The following is a 6,801-nucleotide window of genomic DNA, read 5'->3' as shown; positions in this document are numbered from 1 at the left end:
TCTTCCACCTGCGTAATATCACTAACATTAGAAACATCTGATCTAAAGATGATGCAGAAAAACTGGTCCATGCATTTGTCACGTCTAGACTGGACTATTGCAATGGTTTATTATCTGGGTGTCCAAATACTTCTTTAAAACGTCTTCAGTTGATCCAAAATGCTGCTGCCAGAGTCTTAACTGGAGTTAGTAGGAGAGATCATATCTCTCCAGTTTTAGTTTCTCTCCAATGGCTCCCTGTCAAATCCAGAATATAATTCAAAATCCTACTTCTAACCTACAAAGCTCTCAACAACCTGGCTCCATCTTATATTACAGATCTTATTGCTCCATATATTCCTAACAGAGCACTTCGCTCTCAGGCTGCAGGTTTACTTGTGGTTCCTAGAATTTACAGAAACAGAATGGGAGGAAGATCTTTCAGTTATCAGGCTCCTCTCTTGTGGAACCAACTTCCAATCTCTGTCGGTGAGGCTGACACATTATCCAGTTTTAAAACTAGGCTTAAGACTTTCCTTTTTGCTAAATCCTATAGTTATGGTCGGCTTGGGTTTCCTGAGCTGTCCCTTAGTTATGCTGCTATAGGCTTAGACTGCTGGAGGACAAACTGACCACACTTTTCACTCTGCTGCTGTCTTTACTTACTCTGCTCAACATTTGTAATTATTTTTTTCTATTCTTAATGTGTTTTTTTTTTTTGTTTGTTTTTTTGTCTTTCAGGTACAACTGGACCTACCATTCTGTGTTTGTTTGTCTCTCCTTCCTGTCCTCTCAAACCAGCCGGTCAAAGCAGATGGTCGCTTGTCCTGAGCCTGGTTCTGCTGGAGGTTTCTTCCTTTAAAAAAAGGAGTTTTTCTTTTCCACTGTTGCCATTGTGCTTGCTCAGGATGGGAGACTGCAACGAAGTAGTGTTGTAGTACTCGAGACCGGTCTTGGTCTCGAGACCGGTCTCGAGACCACTTTTTGACGGTCTCGGTCTCGTCTCGGTCTCGACCGCATTTGGTCTCGGTCTTGTCACGGTCTCGGACATTGAGGACTCGGGATTTTTTTTCAAGACCAGTCAAGACCACAACTGTGAAAATATCACTAAATTGCCAGAATATTGTCCAGTTTATTTGTTAACATCTTTGCTTTTACTGGATGCAAAACATACCGATTCAAATTCAAGCGATAACGTGACTCATAGCAGCTAGCTACATGTTTTTGTTACCACTCCAGTGTTGCCAGATTGGGTGGTTTACTGCCAATTGGCCAGTTTTCGTTCTGATTTTGCTGGGAACTCTGGGAAGATTTTTGTTGGACTGTTCCGTTTTGCCACATATTGTTAAATTACCTTGGCTTGTACTGATGTGGGTTTGTGTTCAAAAAGTAAATGTACTGTAACAAATATAGATTGTGCAGGTTTTTGTGTGATGTTGCGGTTTTTAACCGATTTTTTGCTGGAAAATCTCGACTCTATCTGGCAACACCGAGCCCACCTCCTTTCACTCGCAAGCGTCAGGGAAGAAAAGTTAGACTTGTTTGTGTTTAGAACAAGAGAAGATGTCTTCTAAATCTGCTGTTATAAAGTTTGGCTATTTGAGTCACAAAGAGTATCCAACATCCAACTTTTATCGACACCTGGAAAGGAAGCACAAAGAAAGGTAAGCGCCGCAGCTTTGTGTAAGTGATGCTAGTAAAGCTAGCTGCTAGTTAACGTTATCAATCTGCCTCTCTTCCAAGAACAATACAAACAGAACGTTTTATCAAGTATGGTTTATTTGTCATATGCAAAATCAACACAAGGTCGACAACAATGCAGTGAATTGCTTAGGACGAGAAAAACAGTCTTGACTCGCCAAAAACAAACAAAAAAATAACAACAACAAATACCAAAGCATGCATCACAAATACTAAAATAAGGGACAAAAAGTTGAAAAAGTAATTCATCGACATTAAATCTAAATACATCTAAATTAATTAATGTGTGTCAGACTCAGACCCGCTTTGTTTAGCCCTTAAATGAGTTTTACTTTATAACACTGATATAATTAACATATTAAGGGAAGTAAGCAAATTCACTGTTTACATACAGTTAAATCAGGTCCTCTGAGTGTGTGTTAAAAGAAAAAAAGTAGAATATTATCTGCACAGCTTTTTTCTACCTTTTTTTTCTTTTAACACTCCCAGAGGACCTGATTTAACTTTTTTAAATTTTTCTACCTGGGTTATTGAGCATGCATAAGGACAAATTCACTGTTAACTTTGAGAGACTGAGGGGACAGGGCATGTGGTAACAAAATGTAGAAACGTTTCATCTTTCATCCAAAAGACTACTTGACTTCTTAACAAAAGACTTCATTGTAAGAGGGACTGTCTTCTTCTTACATCGCTGATATTGCTAGTATCACTCAGCCCCCTGTGAATAGCAAGCAACCATCAGGGTGCCAACGATTCATTGTTAGGCTGATGGTCTCCCTTAGCATATTTGGCAAACTGGTTGATCCACTGTGAGAAGGTGCTAACTGTGTTTAATATGTCCTGATGCATGCTCAATCACCCAGGTAGAAAAATCTTAAAAAGTTAAATCAGGTCCTCTGGGCGTGTTAAAAAAGTAAAAATAAAAGGTAGAAACATTTCGTCTTTCGTCCGAAAGACTTCCTCAGGCTGAGGAGCTGCATTCAGCTCAGCCCTATAAATAGTGCCTCCTCACAGTGGACCAACCATTTGTTGTTGATGAAACTAGCTGCTCACATGTTCAAGGAGGACCATCAGCCTAATGATGGATTGTTAGTACCCTGATGGCTGCTTGCCTTCACCGGGGGCTGAGTGATACTAGCAATCACAGCATTGTAAGAGGGGGACAGTTGAACCTGGAGGCCTCCACCTCTGTTTAAAGATGGATGGTTTCTTTTCACAAAGATGGCCTCCTTTACTCCTCTCTCAAACCATCGTTCCTCTCTATCCAGGATGTGAACATCTTCATCCCTGAAAGAGTGACCGCTGGTCTGGAGATGAGTGTAGACCGCAGAGTCTTGGCCTGAAAATGTAGCTCTTGAGTTTAATATAGCTCCTCATATTGAAGAAGTCTTTTGGATGAAAGACAAAACATTTGTATAATTTTTTATTGTTTAAACCCATCCAGAGGACCCAATTTAACTTTGCTAGATTTTTCTAAGTTTAATTTTTGCTTATGATAAACAATGGAGGATATATTTGACATACATTTATGAAGTTGCTACTTATTTTTAAGTGTTCTTTTGATGTAATTGATGTTCATGACCAGATATACTGATTCCTCCTTTGCATTTTTTAGGTTCCTGGAATACAAGGCAGGGCAACAGAATGATGTCACAGTCACATAGCCATCAATTTCATTATTTACGCAGAAAGTGCAGCTCTACAGCCCACAATCACCAAGGCAACAAGCCATCAGTCAAGCCATTGTCCAAGATTTGATCATTGGGTGTTGTCTGCCTCTCTCACTTGTGGAAAACAGTCATTTTAAACACTTTCTTGAAGTTATGGATAGTAAATACACACCAATCTCTAGAAAAACGGTTTCTGATAGACAAATTCCAGAGTTGGTAATCAAGGTCAAGGAAACTGTTTTGGAGAAACTGAAGACCCAGTCATCTGTGTCATTAACAACTGACCTCTGGTCTGATCGCAAGCTACGCTCCTTCCTTGGGGTGACCGCCCACGTGTGCTACAAATCAAAGGATTCCTATGCACTTGAATCCTACCTGCTGGACTGTAGGCGTTTCACAGGCAGACATACTGGAGAGCACATTGCGTCTGCCTTTGAGGAGATCACAGAGGAATACGGTATCCATGACAAAATTAGCTATATCATAACAGACAATGCTGCCAATATGAAATGTGCTTTCAAAGTACACATGCCCCAATCTGATGACAGCGAGAGTGAAGAGGAGCATTTAGATGACGAGCACCTGTGGGAGGACATTAATTCTCAGGAAGACACCGAATTACCCTGGTCATCTGGTGCACGTCTTTCCTGCTTTGCACACTCTCTGCAATTAGTTGTGAATGACGGCATGAAGGAGGTCAAGGCCATTTCTCACACAATAGCCAAAACATCACGGTTCACCACCTTATTGCATAGCAGTTCACAATTCAAAGACAAGTTTGAGGCTACGTTTGGCACTAATAGGACCATTCCAGCTGCAAACACAACTCGATGGAACAGTGTATTTAAACAAGTACAGGCCTTCACAGCTCTGGACCACAAAGCCCTGAATGAAATGTGCAGCAAGGATCACGAGGAGTTGGTGTTTAGTGCCCGTGAGTGGAACCAGCTGAAGGAACTGAGTGCAGTTCTTGCTCCATTTTCTGAGGTAACAGACCTGACAGAAGGGGAGAAATCAGTTACCATTAGTATGGTGGTTCCAACTGTCCTGGACTTGAATACACACCTCCTCAAGATGGAGGACACTCGAATGCAGTGCCAGTCATTGGTCAGAGCCCTCCAGCAGTCTCTGGTGAAAAGGTTTTCTGGAATCTTTTTAAAAACAAGCATGGCCAAAGACAGTGGAAGAGAGGAACCTTTTAACCACAATGTTTACTTCTTGGCCACCATGCTGGATCCTCAGTTTGGCTTAAGCTGGGTGGACTTAGATGTTACCAATGGGGGAAATTCAACATCAGTGAAAAAGTTCAGAGATGAGCTTAAGAAGACACTGACAGGTCAGTATATATTTTCTCTGCTGAAAATAAATGTCTTATTTGCAAAATCATAAATCCTAAAATATTTCAAATTAGTTGTCTATAAAAGCCTTAACTAGTCTTACAGTGGAATTCATAGTCTTCATTTCATCTGTTTACTTTTGTCATAAAAACATATTTTGTACACTCTGAGCCTATTGAAACAGATATTCTTTATATTTAGGCTGGTAACATGCCTATTGTACACAATCCTGACTCACTTTTATATTAAATGGGACTGTACTTATATAGCACCTTTCTATCTTATCAGACACTCAAAGCACTTTACATTACAATCTGTGCCTCATTTACACATTCATACGGCACTCTATTAGATCTCTACAAAGCTAATTGAACAAATCATTCAAAGGAGACTAATCAGAGCTTTATCACATTCATACACTGATGGGACGCACATCGGAGGCCCCTAATAAAAGGTCCTAAACGTATTTAATTCAACTCTGATATGTGCATATCCTTTTAAATCTAACTCAGTCATTGTGTTTGTGTTTTTCAGAAACATTGATCTTAGAGGTGGAGAAGATGATGGACATGAAAGAAGACACCTGCTCAGAAGTTGTGAATGTGGATCCAGCCGCAGCCAGTGATTCGCCACCAAACAAATACCCTCGCCTTCTGTCCCGCTACAAGGCATACAAAAAGCACAGCTCAGACCAGGATTCAAGCATACACACACAGATAAGGAAATACTTTGATGCCATCCGTGACTTTGACACAGACAATGCACTTGTCTTCTGGGCAAAAAACCACACTAGATTTCCACAACTGCACAATTTGGCAATGAAGGTCCTATCAGTCCCTGCCTCCTCTGCACCAGTGGAAAGGGTTTTCAGTCGAGGAGGCATTTTAATGAGACCCCATCGTGCACGTTTAGGCCACAGAATGTTGCAATCACTCATATTTCTTAAATGCAATGAAACAATTCTTTAAACTCCAATAATCAGTTAGTCATCTGGACAGTTTTTTTTTTTTTTTTTTTTTTGTGGAAAGACTGACGTTTTGCCCTCCGGGGGCTGTCCTCTCCCCCGTCGACTCCTTCCAAAATGCAGCCACAGCCAAAGTGGGATTTTTTTGAAGTAGTTATGCATCGGGCAAACTTTGTGTTGCTTTGTATAGCTGCAACGTTGAAATTGATTAGCCTCGTGGTTTTCTTTCTGTAGTAGTTTTTGTTCACATTCCTGGCTGCCTGCAGTGCAGTTATTTCTCTGAAACTTTATGAATATGAATAAGCTACTAAGTTTTCTTGGGTGATTTTTATGATACTGTGTTTTTTTTCTTAATGTGCCTTGGATCATACAATGGAAGATCCCCAAGCAAATACACAAGTCTAAATGAAAATTAAACAATTTTAGAAAGTAACTGACTTCAAGTTTCCAATTTAATCCTAAAGACTGCATTTATACTGCCCAGTATTTCATGTTGACTTCAAGAGACCAAAAGAAGGTAAATGCATCTTGAGTTTTGTTTTATTAGGATCAAAATGGGTCACTTAAATTAGAGTTTAAATAAATTAAAGTAAGCATGCACAAGTTGTGTACAAAAGACATTGCAGTACAAAATTCATTTCACAAACAACACTGTTTAAAAACGTAAAAACATTACTGTCTGGTAAAATCATCAGTTTTGACACATTAAAAAGGCTCATAACTTTATAAAAATATTTTATAATAACATTTTATTTATTTTTTTATTTTATTTGTGGATTTGGTCTCGAATTGGTCTCGCCCTCCCTCGGTCTTGGTCTTGTCTTGGTCTCGGACCCTAAAAGTCTTGGTCTTGTCTTGGTCTCGGACCCTAAAAGTCTTGGTCTTGTCTCGGTCTCGGTACACTCTGGTCTTGACTTGTCTTGGTCTCGGGTTAGGTGGTCTTGACCACAACACTACAACGAAGACAAGATTCAACTTGTCTGCTGGCCTCCTTTAGATAGAGAACTTTACTAATTGGCTTTTATGTATGTGAATGTTTCTGTAATAAGTTTTAACGTTTCTGCATATCGGATATCGGCCAAAAATCCAACATCATGCATCCCATATATATATATATATATATATATATATATATATATATATATATATA

At 39.6% G+C, this 6,801-nt stretch overlaps 1 protein-coding gene across 1 annotated transcript in view; it reads left to right on the top strand.

Moving 5' to 3' along the window:
- The window catches only part of arhgap32b (Rho GTPase activating protein 32b), a 468,773-nt gene that overhangs the window by 38,313 nt on the left and 423,659 nt on the right, over positions 1–6,801 (top strand). The gene's annotated exons all lie outside the window — the stretch shown is intronic.

This window comes from Nematolebias whitei, chromosome 14, assembly GCF_014905685.2.
Source record: "Nematolebias whitei isolate Nwh7 chromosome 14, NemWhi1, whole genome shotgun sequence".
Taxonomy (NCBI): Eukaryota; Metazoa; Chordata; class Actinopteri; order Cyprinodontiformes; family Rivulidae; genus Nematolebias; species Nematolebias whitei.
The sequence above is the reverse complement of the archived record's forward strand: the minus strand, read 5'-3'. Positions and strand labels throughout refer to the sequence as shown.